Source organism: Gossypium raimondii, chromosome 13 (genome assembly GCF_025698545.1).
Source record: "Gossypium raimondii isolate GPD5lz chromosome 13, ASM2569854v1, whole genome shotgun sequence".
Taxonomy (NCBI): Eukaryota; Viridiplantae; Streptophyta; class Magnoliopsida; order Malvales; family Malvaceae; genus Gossypium; species Gossypium raimondii.
The window spans coordinates 27,696,090-27,711,696 of record NC_068577.1 but is presented as its reverse complement, the minus strand read 5'-3'; the positions used below and the strand labels follow the sequence as shown (position 1 = coordinate 27,711,696).

At 35.3% G+C, this 15,607-nt stretch overlaps 1 non-coding gene across 1 annotated transcript; it reads left to right on the top strand.

The window, feature by feature from the left end:
* Window positions 1–14,166: 14,166 nt before the first annotated feature.
* Window positions 14,167–14,273, top strand: LOC128036379 (small nucleolar RNA R71). Its single transcript, XR_008193176.1, has one exon. It is a non-coding gene; the product is annotated as a small nucleolar RNA R71 (small nucleolar RNA).
* Window positions 14,274–15,607: the final 1,334 nt, after the last annotated feature.

Here is a 15,607-nt window from a genome sequence, read left to right as displayed (position 1 = left end):
GTTTTTAATTTTGTTACTCTTTATAAGATAAAAATATATTCAATATGCCTTCTCGAAGAGTTAGGAAAGCTAAGGCATAAGAAACACCGATGGTTTCAAACCCCTTAAACTTTTGAAACTTCAATGTCAAAAAATACTTCATTGAATTATAGGGAAGAACAATTATTAATGAATGGGGATTTAAACCATCGATGGTTCTTTGTAATGAAAGTTGGTCACTAGTCAGGTACCATATATGGTAGTGATTCTGTGTCACTCCCATAGAAACTGTTCTTATCCCACTTGTCCATGAATTCTATACTGCTCTTATAAATGAGGAAACCTAACGACCTCGTGGAGACATGTGAAAAAATAGTAATAGTAAGGGGTAAGGATGTGCCATTCTCCCCGAAAAAGATTTGCAAATATTATGATGCTCCATATTATGAATCTAATTACTTACAAAATATTGATTTAACAGAATTTAAAGACATTGGTATGGAAAGCATCGTAAAATACTTAACTTAAAATTGAGGAGAATGGAACCTCTGACTAGATACCAGACTTCTGGCAAATTTTAATCAAGCTATAATGTTTCTGGTAGCTAATTAATGTTTCTAATGTCAATACTTTTTGATCCATTTTACTATATGGAATTTTGCAGAAAAGACAAATCTGCATTGGAGAATGGATCCATCATAGCATCAAGCATTGTGTGTGTGGCTAGAAAGTTGGAATTTTCTTTCCCTATCTCGTGATAGCACTTTGCAAGACAGCAGGAGTTCCAATGGAAGAGAATGAGCAATTCTTGCACCCAACAAGGAGTTTAATCGATTATTTTATGTACATTTAGTATGTAAAACTCAACTGAAAGCAAATTCTTGATTGGAACCAAAGGAGAAAAGAAAAGATGGATGTCCCAGCTTCGCTTAAAAGGAAGGTAAAATAAAAATCTTGGAAAGAGGCAGGCGGGAGTAGTGAAGAATAACTAGACAAAATGATAAGATGGATGCAAGAAATGGGCCCATTATTGCTAGTATTTGCACGGATGAACAACTTAAGGGTTTCGAATTATCCGCTAGATATGTTTGGCTCGATCCAAACCCATCAAGAAGAAAAAGAGGTGGAAGATGAGGAGACAAACTCGGAAGAGGAAGGCGAGGCAATGGAGCTAGAATTTCAAAGGGAGAAGGACTACTATGAGGCAGCATTCCAGCCACAGTATTCCACACCAAAGGGTCCTATCATTTGTAGTCCGACTAGACATGCAAATTTGTCGAGTGGTGGCTCTTTCCAAGGAGATGTCTCGGGAAAGGGAAAGCACTTATGGAGAGGGGGCAGTTATCCCAATTTGAGGATTCAGATGATGATTAAATTGAACCTTTTATTTTAAAATATTGTAATTAATTTTGGGATAATGTTTATTTGTTATTTTTAGGAGTAGAATTAACAGTAGATTGCTATTTGTTTTATTTTTCTATTCTAAGTTTTCTGTGTAGGAACTCCACACGAATGAAACACAACAATTCAGAACTTTCAATGAAAAATGGAAGGGAGCACCCACCAACAGATTACGGAACCACCACGATCAATCGAGTAACTTTTTTCTTTATCCTTTTAGGGCTACACATTGAGGACATTGTGTTATCTAAACTGTGGGGGGTAACATAGGAGATTTTTTTTCATTTTTTATGCTTATCTTTTAATTTTTATTTTCAATTGTGTGTTTAAGCTTATAGAAATAGAATTTATTAGTTAAGAGCATTCATATAGGTTGATTATATTCACTATAAATTTGGCATGATAGTAGATGAATTTAAGTTTTATTATTATTAGACTACTAAGTTCTATATAGTACATTGCAAATAAGCATTGAGCAATTAAATGTACCAAATGATATAAAGAATACATGGAAACGAGCATGCTAGTATGTATGATAGATTGTTGAATTTGTGATTGTTTGGTTGATTACATTTGTGAATATTGAGATACCTAGGGATGACCTGAGGCATTGTTTGGTATACACCCAAAGAAAAAAAACCCTGTTTATTCATCTTTAGTACCTATATTTGAGCCAAAAAACACTTTTTGATGAAACTCCACACAAAACTTGAGCCAAAAACATTAATTTGTATTTGCCCTATCTTTTTGGTCTTTAATTGCACGGCTATAGATGTCTATCCATACATATTCAGGATTAAGTAGATACATCATGTCAGATTTTGTAACAACAGACTGAAATAGGAAAGATTAGTGTGATATAGTGATTATAGGTTAGCTTGTAAGTGCGAAATAAAAGAAAAATTCAAAAAGAAAATCAAAACAAGTAGAAAAAGTACTTGAAAAGCAAAATCATTTGTGAGAGATATATTGAAAAAGAAAAAGGTGAAAAAGTCACAAAAATAGAAAAATTGTTCATTAGTGCACAAAAACTAGTGAGCTAGCCATAGTTGCTGTATTACGCTATGATTTCCTATGTGGACAAATAATGAAGGTGAGAGAATGAGAAATAAGGTGGTGAGTGGGTAAGGGTCACTAAAGGCAGAGAATAGGGAACAATACGATCTGCCAAACTATTTTCGTGCTTGAAACTATTTTGATGCTTATTGTTCTTGAACTCCATACTTGTCTTAAGCCTCAAAATGTTACAAATCGAAAAGCCTTATGTAACCTAGGTAGACTTATTCATGAATTGACATCATATTAAACCATTGCATTTACAGCCATTTGTATTTTGCTAGGATAATCAAATTACTTGTATAATTTATTAATGGATCCATACATTTAAAAACCTTAATGTTTGTATCCCTTGTAATATAATGAAGTTAGTTGTTTGATATCAAAAGTGGTAAGTCAACTCTATATTATGTCAAGATTATGTGTAAATATCAAATGCCTAGTTACATACTCCAAAGCCAACATTTGTACTATACTTGCTTAAGGATTGTCTTTTAATTTGTTGTTTTTGATTGCCATGCTTTAAGACAAGCAATGACTTATGTGTGCAGGAGTTTGACCTCCTCTTCCTTTGGGTTTGATCCCTGGAATACTTTGGTGTTTCATTGTAACACTATAAATATTACAACTAACATGTATGTTTGTAGTAAAACTGGGCTTTAAAAATTATTTCATAAATTAGTTGTTTTAATGCGTACGCTCGCACTTGGTTAATGGGATTCTGATATAACATGGTATGGAATTCGTAAGAATGGTCTATGTTGTGATTTATTAGTATGGATATTTGTGGTACTGAATTAGGGTATGTCTGAATATTAATTGATGGTTTTAAATTCTGCGTAAGTATTTCCCAAACATATGTGTATCAGCCAATGATAAAAGTCAGTGAACAACTATTTGAAATAGGAGCATGGGTTAAGGCATAGATTGTTGGAAGTGGTTTTTGAGGGTATGTTCTGTTAAGAAATTATTATGGGACAAGAGATTTACGAAGAATTTGTAAGGATTCCTCAGTAAGTTAGATAAGGAAGATTGAGTATGACAAGAACATGATAGTTTGTGTTTAACAAAATGGAAGTTGTGGTGGTATCCGCCGAAATGAATGATCTGGAATAATTGGCACTTAGTAGTTCATACAAGATTGCAAAGTATCCATCAAGGAAATTTTATAATGAGCTCACTGAGTACTCGTGTATTTACAAGATTTGTCATCATTCTTTTCAGGTATCTGAGAAGAGACTTTTCCTGGAGGGTCGTGCTAGGAGTACGCCAAACCGGTGGTGAAGTGGGTTATTATGAATGCAGTGGAGATGTGGCGTAGTCTAGGAATACACATTTTGAGTCTGTATTAAATAAATTTCCATTTTGTAAGGATTTGTATCGATTCTGTTGTAATAAGATTATTTTAAGTTACTTCCCTTGTTTTCATACAATAATTCTCTAATTAAAATGTCAAATAACATGTTTAAAGAAATGAGAAATTGTAAATTATTTTCATTAATGGTTAAGCATTACAAGTTTGAGGCATTACAAGTTTGTATCAAAGTCCGATTTAGCCAGTTCTTAGATAGATAATGTGGAAAGGGGCCCTGTATGCATAATGCGCCAAGCCTGGCTTAGTCTCTCAGGTATGTGAAATTTAGTACTTTGAGAAAGATAGTAAAATGATTGAGATAAGTAAGACAGTTAGAGATAAAATGAGTAGATTCATTAATAAAGTGAGATACATTACTGAAATAATAAAAGGGAAAGTACAAAAATTTGCACTACATACCTTAATTTTCTCTTTTAGTAGTCTGAGTAGTGGATTCAGTGGGGGCCTCTTCAATTGGAGGAAGATATTTAGGATTTTGACCCTTATTGAATGGGCTTTCATCGTTGTGAACAGTGTTGGGTGTAGAAGGAATAATAAAGTCCTTTAATTATTTCCAATCCTTTTTAAATGCTTTCCATTTATCACCTTTAGGATGGTAAACGTTAAAGCTAAGTGACTTAGAAGAAATGTCTTTTAGACAGTTGAAATCTGCGTGACTAAGATTAAGAGGACCTGCAACCACTTAGGCATGTAGAATCAAATTTGACCTCCTTTCTGGTAGAGCATCATTACAATTCTTCTTGGCATCCTTCTAAAATTTTTTGAAAGTTTATGCATGACATTGGCATAGATGTTCTAATTCTGCTTTATGATGGCATAGATGTTCTAATTCTGCTTTATGACATTCTTTTGAGCTATGAGTTTTTCTTCCAAAATAGACTTCTCATCCTTCAACTAATTGACCTTCTCTTTTAACTTTTCATTCTCAGTTTGAGCATCCTTATGTTTACCCTTCAGAGTTATGACTCGGGCTTTTAGTCTCTTAATCATATCAATAGACTCTTGATATTTTTTTTGTAATTGGACTAAAAAGATCTCGCTAATTTTTATAGTCTTTTCTAACTCTGTGATTCTGTCATTATGACGTTACTGGCACCTTCGAGCACCAGCCCAAAGACTGTGTTCCATTGATAAAGCTTCATGAACTCTTGCTATGAGTGAAAGAGGAGATCCTTCAAAATTTGTGGAAAGGTAAGAGGAAAAAGTCTCCCTTAACTATTGTGGCACTGAACTCTATTGTTGTTGAAAAGTGGTATCGAGGGAGATAGATGTTGGTACTAACTCCAAAAGATCATGCCAAGGAAAGTTTCTTCTTATTCCAATAGAGGGAGCATCTTATGGTTGTGTGGAAGGGATAGTTGATTGAATTAAAGGAATTGCCTAAGTAAGATTCTCTAACACTGAAGGATCAAAAATTTGTATAAGAGAACCTATTTGATGGGCTAACTCTTTAGGTAATAATGGAACCTTGGGCAGAGCAGAAACTGAAGATGAGTGGGTAACTATAGCGACAGGCTCCTTATGTGGTTTACGCCTTACTAATTGAGGGCAAACATTGCTTTTGGACTCTTGAGTACTTTTTCTAATTTGACCCTTTTCTTCGTTTTGTTTGGTGTTGTCTTACTTGATGGAGCTTCTTTAAGAATAGAGGAAATGTCCATGTTCAGGGTATGTGAATGTAGTGAAGACCCTATACCATCAATAGGAGAATTAGCCAGATTGAAGATGAGGTAGAATCTATAACATGATTAGTAATAAGGTTCCAATTTCATGGGTAAATACCACAAATTCTATAAAAATAGAAATGAGGTTCTCTTTTGTGCCCCGACAAAATATGTGCTAAACCACTATTTGAATTGTATAGTCAAGCTTTAAAAGCATAAGGAATGGTGAGATCATTCAACCACTTCATAGAATCATTCGATCGGTAACTATTGGGGCTTAATCTTGTAAGAAATACTGGACATTGTTTCTACATGTAATGAGTTCCACCAAATCAAGTACACACCCTTTTCTTAACAGTTTTTATTGACTCGTAGCAAGTTTAGAATCTACTGATTAAACTTGTGCACAGATACTTTCATTGCGAAGGGACCATCTTGTAGGAAAGCCAAACCCCGATTCGAGTTACAAATAACTCTTATAGACTTATCTTTTCTCTGATGAAGATTGGAGATATTATTCTGAATAATGGGTTCATGGCTTGTGCGAACACTGAAGTGAGCAGAAGTCCCTTATCTTTTCATCTTTAATTGATAGAATTTTTGGAAAACCCCCAATAGTGATGGCTCATTGTGTTTGAAGGAACCAATGTAGAAAGCCACCAATTTCCATTAAGAAAGGGTAGATAATTACCCTGGTGATATGCCGTAATATGGTGTGGCAGATTAAACTAGTTTTCTCACTTGAGGAGCTTGAATACAAGAACTTTATTATGTTTTAGTTGGGTTTTTATAGATTAGTTTACATTTAATAAAAAGTGTATTTTGAGTATTTTATTGACCTTAATTACCGAATGAGGCTTAAAGGCGAGCTAACATACTTAGTTAGTGTGCAGGAGACCATGCAAGGGCATAGGAACTCAATATTAATCACTATGTTGCAACACAGTGAGTTTGAGGTTGCAATATAAGGAGCAGAATGCAAGAATTGCCATATTGCCTTTGGTGTCATGACACACCCTTGAAGCTATCCTTGAACTACACATACTGCCCTTAATGTCGCGACATAAGGACTAAGGTGTCACGACACTAGCCCTGTATGAGAGATAATTACAAGCCAGGGGCTTTTTGGTTCGTACAATCAAAATTTAATCACAAAAGCGTAAGCTAACCTAGGGTTGAGGACAACAACAACCCTAACTCTATAAATCATCTTATGGAGGATTAGCGAGTGGATCTCTGATTGATTAATTGCTCTGTAGGGTTCTCTTTGCGGGTTAGCTGCTCGGGAGAGGAAGAACTTAAACCCTAGGCTTGACGACCCTATAAAGTCATTTAGGTAGGAATTAACCCAAATTTGGTATGGCCTATCCTTGAACACCTTAGCCCCGAACTAGTCTGGACTGTGAGGTCGAGAGATAAGTAGTTCTTTTCAACTGGTTAGTTTAGTGGAAGATCGAGAGATCCTGCTATTGAGAGATCTTGCTAGGGTAATGACTAGTTGATTAAATAGAAACAAGAAATAGGAATTAGTTATAATCACTAAAGCAAGCTAATCACCCATGTCTTAATTTGATTGATTTTAGAAATTAGTTTTTCGAAGTCCCTTTTATTCATGAAAATTTTAATTCTTTATTTATAAAAACCCCAAAAATCTTTCCTTTACATTTTATCATAATATAATTTATTTAAAGTACTGATTAATTCTATTTGTGTTTAGGTTAACTTTAACTTAATACTCACCTTCCTTGGGTATGATCTTTAGAGTACTTACCTTCTTCATTGTAAAACTATACTACATCCTGATCCATAAACTTATGGACACTACCTCAAATCTATATATTTAGTTGCAGTAATCACACTCTAGACATTAGTACGTCAGGAGGTGGTTGGAACGACGAAAATGTGCAAGTGTACACAATCGCAACAAGTAATAAAGTGACAAATAAATGTCGAGTTATCGTACCCACAGGGACTGTGAAAAGAACTATTTATGAATGTTATTTAAAACACTTTGGTGAAGAAAAATATTTTGTTTGAAGAGGGTGATTAAAAACTAAGATTTTAAACTAAGTAAACTTAATAAATAAATCTCAAATGCACGATTTCAAAATACAATTTTAATCAAGATAACATAATTGTGTTAGATTAATTACATTTCTTAACTGAGAATTATTAAACTCATGTTTATATTGTTACGAATAAGTTCACGGCAACTCCGCATTTCCGCATTTCCCTCAGGATGATTTTTCCCACATCAATGGTCTTCCCAGTTAAAATCAAGTATAATAAGATTGTTCGCTCTAATGAGATTGTAGTCCCATGTGAGCTAGGCATAAGGCTGAATCGGATCAAGTAGAACCATACCTTTGCGAGTGGTGTCAAATATTCTCTTCGACAAGAGTGGATTCCTTGCTTTGACACAGTCCACTTGGAACCTGAATGTGTAAGTTCCTCGAGAATTTATTGCAAATTTTCAGACTCTATATTGCTCATCAAGGAGGGATATTCGTCGTTTTAGAAATCAGACAATTCAAAGAACTCATTAATAGCGTTTGAAGTTATTGGTACCTTGATTCCGCGAACTGGAACTTCCGTCAACTCGCTTGAGGTTAAATTTGCATAGAATTCGCGTACTAACTCCTCATCCACACTAGGTCTCTTTTCACAAAACAACTCCCAATTGAGAGTTTCAGCAACCTGATGAATACGCACCATAAAACCAATATAGTTGCTTTCTTTCAATGTGAAACCTTTCTCTGGATTCATCTGTTGATTCTTGAAGATACTCTCGTATCTTGCTTTGGCTTCTTCACAGTGGAACTTGTTTTGTGATTCGTCAATTTAGGCAGATGCTCGAGTTCTCTTGTGAGGCATGATTAACCTGATCATAAGATGGTAACAATTATTTTCTCAAAAATTTAATTAATATAAAATATTAATAATTCAATAAATTGAAAAATTAGATAATTAAATTGAAATTTAGGAGAAAAATTGGTCTTACCACCTTTTTTGTAAAAATTAAGAGCTCTTAAGAAAAATAATTTTGAATCAAAAGATGAAAAATTAGAATAGGTTGAAGGGTTTTTGGCTAAGGATGGGTGAAAGGGTGGTGTGCTGCTCGGGTATGCAAGATAGTAGCGCGTAGCAGGGATGAGTGTGAGCAGTGTGCGGATCGTTGAGCAGGCTTAATGTGGGCGCGCGCGAGGTGCTGCTGACCGATCAGTTGGGAGATGCTGTGGTTAGGGAATTGTTAGGAGGTTTCGACACTTAAGGGTTTCAGTGTTTTTGGAGGGAATGGTGTGTGAATGAAAAAAAATAAGAATAGATGGGTGGAATTTATAGTGAAAGGAGTGGGAGCTAGAGTAGAATTCTTAAAAATTCTAAGTTCTAATTCTACTCAAAGTAAATAACAATTAATAATTAATATAATGCATATTAAATTATTATTTGCTATTAATTTATTAAGATAAAACTTATCGAATAAAATATGATTAAATTAAAACTAATCCTAACTCTAATAAAGTGATAATAATTAATATATATTATAATGGATATAATTATATATTAATAATTATCATCTTTTCTTTTTTTCTTTTTTATTGAACTAAAACATTTATTCTAGATTTTTTGAAAATATTTACAAAAGAGGCATCTAATTTTAATATTTACAAAAGAGCAACAAAATTTTTAAAATAATTCAATTAAGTTCCTAGACTTAATGAAAATTCAAAATTGAGTTGGAACATAAAACTTCGATCAAAATTGACCCTTTTATTTGGAAAACTAAAATTTATTTTGTCATTTAGGAATAATTTCTTGGGAAATTATGTTAAAATAAATTCCTAGAAAAGATTGGATAGGTCACAAGCAGTCTCGCTTAAGTTCCAATCTCCTAGACATAATTTATTTAAACATACTAATCCTGAAAATATACCCTAAATCATTTATTCAAATAGAAGAACAAGAAAAATTAAATATCTGATAAAATGAACGAGATTTAATTCTGTTCAATTTTATCTCCCCAGTAATGTTTCAAACATTAAGCATTAACTCGAAAATTACTTCCCTTATCTTAAGTTCAACAACTCCGTATGGATAGACTCGATGAATCATAAATGGACCAGACCAATGTGATTTTAACTTACCTAGAAAGAACCTTAATCTAGAACTGAATAACAAGACTTGCTAACCTGCTTCGAATTCTCGAACTCGAAAGTACTTGTCATGCCATTTCTTGAGTCTCTCTTTTAGTAATTTGGCATTCTCGTAGGGAGACATTTGGAATTCTTCTAACTTGTTAAGTTGAAGCATCCGTTTCTCTTTGGCACTTTTAAGATCCAAGTTTAGTCGTTGGAGAGCCCAGTAAGCTTTGTGTTCTAACTCCAAGGGTAGATGGCAGACTTTCCCAAAGACTAACCTATAGGGTGACATCCCTAAAAGTGTCTTGTATGCTGTCCTGTAAGCCCATAAAGCATCATGCAGTGTTTTGGACCAATCTCGTCAGTTCGGGCAAACTACCTTCTCAAGTAGCCTTTGATCTCCTTGTTTGCCAGTTCAGCTTTCCCATTCGTCTGCGGATGGTAAGCTGTAGCAACCTTGTGTTTCACTCCATGTTTATCTAATAACCATTTCAACAACTTGTTCACAAAATGGGACCCTTCATCACTGATGATGGCTCTTGGGGTTCCAAACCTTCTGAACACATGTTTCTATAAAAACTTTATTACAACCTTAGCATCATTTGTCGGATATGCCTCTGCCTCAACCCACCTAGACACATAGTCTACTGCTACTAATATGTACTTGTGACCAAAAGACAGAGGGAAAGGACTGAGAAATTCAATACCCCAAACATTGAATAATTCTACCTCAATGATATTTGCTCGAGGCATATTATTTCTGTTGGTGATATTTTCGACCCTTTGACATCGATCACAACTCTTTACATAAGCATATGTATCTTTGAATAGTATTGGCCAAAAGAATCTGGCTTTTAATACTTTGGCTGCAGTACGTGTACCTCTGAAGTGTCCCCCACTCGAAGCTAAGTGACAATGGTATAAATTCTTATGTACTTCATCTTCTACCACGCATCTCCTGATCATTTGATCTACACACTTTTTAAACAAATACGGTTCTTCCCAGAAATAGTACTTCACATCGTGAAGAAACTTTTTCTTTTGATGATACATCTTATCAATCGGCATCAAACCACAAGCTAAAAAGTTAGCAATATCAATAAACAAAATGGTGTTATGACATGATTTACCTTCAGTATGTGTTCATCTGGAAATGTCTCTTGAATTGGTATAAGAGAAGAGTTCCCTTCTTGCGGCTCTAATCTGGACAAGTGGTCTGTTACTTGGCTTTCCACTCCCTTTCGATCTTGAATTTCTAGATCGAAATCTTGAAGTAAAAGTACCCATCAGATCAGTTTCGACTTAGCATCTTTCTTGACAAGTAAATACTTAATTACCGAGTGGTCCGTATAAACAGTAACTTTGGTACCTACAAGATAAGATTGAAACTTGTCAAAAGCAAACATAATAGCAAGTAACTCTTTTTCTGTTACCGTGTAATTCAATTGAGCTCCTGTCAGAGTCTGACTCATACAGTAGATGGGATGAAAAACTTTATTCCTTCACTGACCCATGACAGCTCCGATTGCGAAGTCACTTGTGTCACACATCAATTCAAATGGCAAATCTCTGTTTAGTGTGACTATTATGGGTGCCGAGAGTAACCGGCTCTTCAAATCGTTGAAAGCTCTTAAGCACTCCTCATCAAATTTAAACACTATGTCCTTCTCTAATAATTTGTATAAGGGTTTAGCAACTTTGGAGAAGTCCTTGATGAATCTTCGATAGAAACCGGCGTGGCCCAAAAAGCTCCTAACACCCTTTACAGATATTGGAGGTGGGAGTTTCTCAATAACATCTACCTTTACTTTATCTACCTCGATTCCATGTCTTGTTATCCATTCCCCTAGAACAATACCTTCTCGTAACATGAAATGACACTTTTCCCAGTTAAGTACAAGGTCTGTTTCTTCGCATCGCCTTACTACCTTGGCTAGATTGGCTAGGCAATCATCATATATATCTCCAAATACTGAAAAATAATCCATAAAAACTTTCAAATATTTCTCAACCATGTCAGTAAAAATAGACATCATACATCTTTGAAATGTAGCAGGTGCATTACATAAACCAAATGGCATGCGCCTAAATGCAAATGTACCATACGGGTAGATGAATGTTGTCTTGTGCTGATCTTCTGGTGCTACTGTAATCTGATTATACCCCGAGTATCCATCAAGAAAATAGTAATAGTCTCCCCTTGCGAGTCTATCCAGCATCTAGTTGAAAGTGATCTTTCCTAGTTGCATTGTTCAACTTTCGGTAATCGATGTAAATTCTCCATCCCGTAACCGTTTTAGTTGGTATCAACTCATTATTATCATTTTCAATGACCGTGATACCTCCTTTTTTTGGCACGCACTGGACCATACTTACCCATGAACTATCTGAGATGGGGTAAATTATACCCGCATCTAACCACTTGATGATTTCCTTCTTTCTCAACTATGTCCTTCATGATGGGGTTCAGTCTTCGTTGTCCATCAATCGTCCCTTTTTCGCCATATTCTAAGATAATCTTGTGCATGCATACAAATGGACTAATTCTGTGAATATCGGCTATGGTCCATCCGATAGCCTTCTTGATTGGTTTCAACACTAGGATGAGTTTCTCTTCTTGCTCAGTAGTTAATTCTACTGAAACAATCACAGGCAGAGTAGAAGAGTTACCTAAATAAACATATTTCAAATGTGAGGGAAGTACCTTCATTTCTAATTTAGGTGGATCCTCGATTGACGCTTTTGGTTGGGCATAATCCCTTTTCTTTCACTCTAAAGATTCAAAGCGGGATTGCGGATTAAATCTCCTTTGATTAGCTTCTAACAAAGCTAAGTATTCATCCTCGTCTTCATCATTTGGAGGATCTGATGTCAAAATTTGTTACAATGGGTCCTCAACATAATTGAGTTCCTTCTCCACGATTAAATCCTCTAAATCAGACACTGCAGAACAATCATCAATTGTGTCAGGAAATCGCATGGACTTAAAAACGTTAAATGTTTACCTGATCATCCTGAATAGGCATAGTAAGCTCTCCCTTCTGTATATCAATAAGTTTCCTTCCGGTTGCTATGAATGGCCATCCTAGGATGATTGGCACCTCTTTGTCTGTTCAAAGTCTAGATTTTTCCTTCTGGATATGCTAAGGATCGATCTGCTAATTGAAGTGTAACCATAGTAAGTCTAACTTCACCTATCCCCAACTTCCTAAATATTGACATGGACATCAAGTTGATAGTCGCACCCAAGTCACATAGTGCTTTACCACAATATCTTGCTCCAATATTGCAAGGTATGGTAAAACATCCAAGATCATTCAATTTTGGGGGTAGTTTGTCTTGAAGATATGCACTGCATTCCTTCGTTAGGGCTACCGTCTCAAATTCTCCAAGCCTTTATTTCTTAGATAGGATATCCTTCATAAATTTGACGTATTTCGACATTTGTTCAAGTGCTTCAGCCAACAGGATTTTGATATGAAGTTGCTTGAGTACGTCTAGGAACTTCTTGAATTGAATTTCCTACTTCTGCTTCTGAAGTCTTTAATGGTAGGGTGGTGGAGGTTTCTTTACTGGAACTGGTTGATACATTTTCTGTGGCAATTATGCATCTAACGTAATTATTAGTTTATCAGAATTAGCTGGTTCAGAAGTTAGCTTTTCAGATTTTACATATTCAAATTTCGGTGAAACTGGAATTTCAACACTCAGTTGAACTTCCTCTGAGTCTTGAGCGTCAGCTGGCTCCTTCTCAACTTCGACAGAATTGGGCTTTAAAGTCTTTCCGCTCTTCAATGTTAAGGTTTTACAATGGTCCCCTGGATTTCTTGGATTCTCTGTATCACTAGGTAAAGCACCTTGTGGTCGGTTTCTGAGTTCAGTTGCAAGTTGGCCCACTTGATTCTCCAAATTCCTTAGAGAGGCATCATTTTTCGCCATGTATGCCTTCAATAGATTCTCTAGGCTATTGGATTGTTCAGCTTGGGTTGGTTTCTGAGCTTGTTGTGAAAAACTAGCTGGCTGGGTCGATCTAGGTTGGACATAATTGTTACTAGTTCCTGCCCATTGGTTACTCCATGAAAAATTCGAGTGGTTTCGCTATGATGGGTTATAGAAATTGGATTACAGCTCTTGCCTTCCTTGATTTTGGTTCTGGTTACCCATGTAATACATATATTCTGGGTTCGATGGACATTCTTCAAACAAATGTCCTTCCCCACAATAAACACAGGCTACATTTTCAAATTGATTCAGTGGTTGTGCTGCAAAACTATTACACCCATTAGTAAGATTTTTTAACATTTAGGATATTGATGATACTTGATATGCAAGTGAAGTAAGAGCGTCTACTTCATGTATTCCAGCGACTCGTCATCCTGACGCTGCTCGATTGGTTGGCCATTGATAATTGTTACTGGAAATCCTCTCAATGATTTGATAAGACTCATTATAAGACTTAGAAAGGAGAGCACCATTAGCAGAAGCGTCCACTACTATCCTCGTGTGTGCATTGAGACCATTATAAAATGTCTCATGTTGTATGCAATATGGGATTCCGTGATAAGGGCACTTTTGTAATAATTCTTTGTACCTTTCCCATGCCTCATACAATGACTCATCATCCATTTGTTGGAAAGCAATGATCCCATTCCTCAACTTAGCATTCTTGCTAGGCAAGAAATACTTCATAAGGAATTTTTCTACTAACTTTTGCCATGTTGATATTAAGTTTGGTGGTAATGAGTTCAACCAAGCTCGAGCTCTATCCCTTAGTGAATATGGGAACAACTTCAACCGTAATGCATCTTCGGGTACTCGGGCTAACTTGAAAGAATCGCTCACCTCCATAAATAGTCTTAACTGTAGGTGAGGATCTTCGATAGGCATTCCACTGAATTGTCCCATTGTTTGAAGCATCTGGAACATGACTGGCTTCAACTTGAACTGTTGTGCCTCAATTTTAGGTCTCCTAATAGCCGGATTAAGATCATGAAATACTGGCACGGCATACTGTCTTAAAGCTCTATCCCTATCATCAGCAATAATTATAGGATTTTGAGCAACGTTTGCTCTGTTTCCTTGATTTAGATTTTCGAAGTTCATCTCTTCAGTCATTCTCTGACTTCCTTGTCTTCTTCATTGTCAAAAAGTTCATTCAATCTCAGCGTCTGCAGGGAGTAAATCGATGATTCAGTCAATACTAATAAACACCTGAAATAATCACAGAAAAATTAACTAAGTTAAAATTTGAACAAAAAAATAAACCAAAATGCAAAACCAACAACTTTACAAATAATGACTTTTTTAAAACACAGTCCCCGGCAACGGTGCCAAAAACTTGGAACGACGGAAATGTACAAGTGTACGCAATCGCAAAAAATAATAAAGTGACAAGTAAATGTCGAGTTATCGTACCCATAGGGACTGTGAAAAGAATTATTTATGAATGCTATTTAAAACACTTTGGTGAAGAAATATACTTTGTTTGAAGAGGGTGATTAAAAACTAAGATTTTAAACTAAGTAAGCTAAATAAATAAATCTCAAATGCACGATTTCAAAATACGATTTTAATCAAGATAACATAATTGTGTTAGATTGATTACATTTCTTAACTGAGAATTATTAAACTCATGTTTATATTGTTACGAATAAGTTCACGGAAACTCAGTAATTTGCTAACTTATGAACATTCTCACCTTCCAAAATACATTTATCTCTTGACTATATCCCTATGTCAAACTTCAACCGATTAAACAAATCTTAATAGGAAAATACGTTATTGCACATACATACTTATTAAATCGAAATAATCTCTTGTACATATCCCTATGTCAATTCAAAAAATTAACTCGATTTAATAAGCACATAAAGACTATGTGAGGTAACAAAGTATCCTTACCTTAAAACAGTTTAATCATAATAATCTTGCAAGTTATGCAAGGCAAATGTATCGTCAGATACCGTTGATAATCTAACCCTCAACTACCTTAG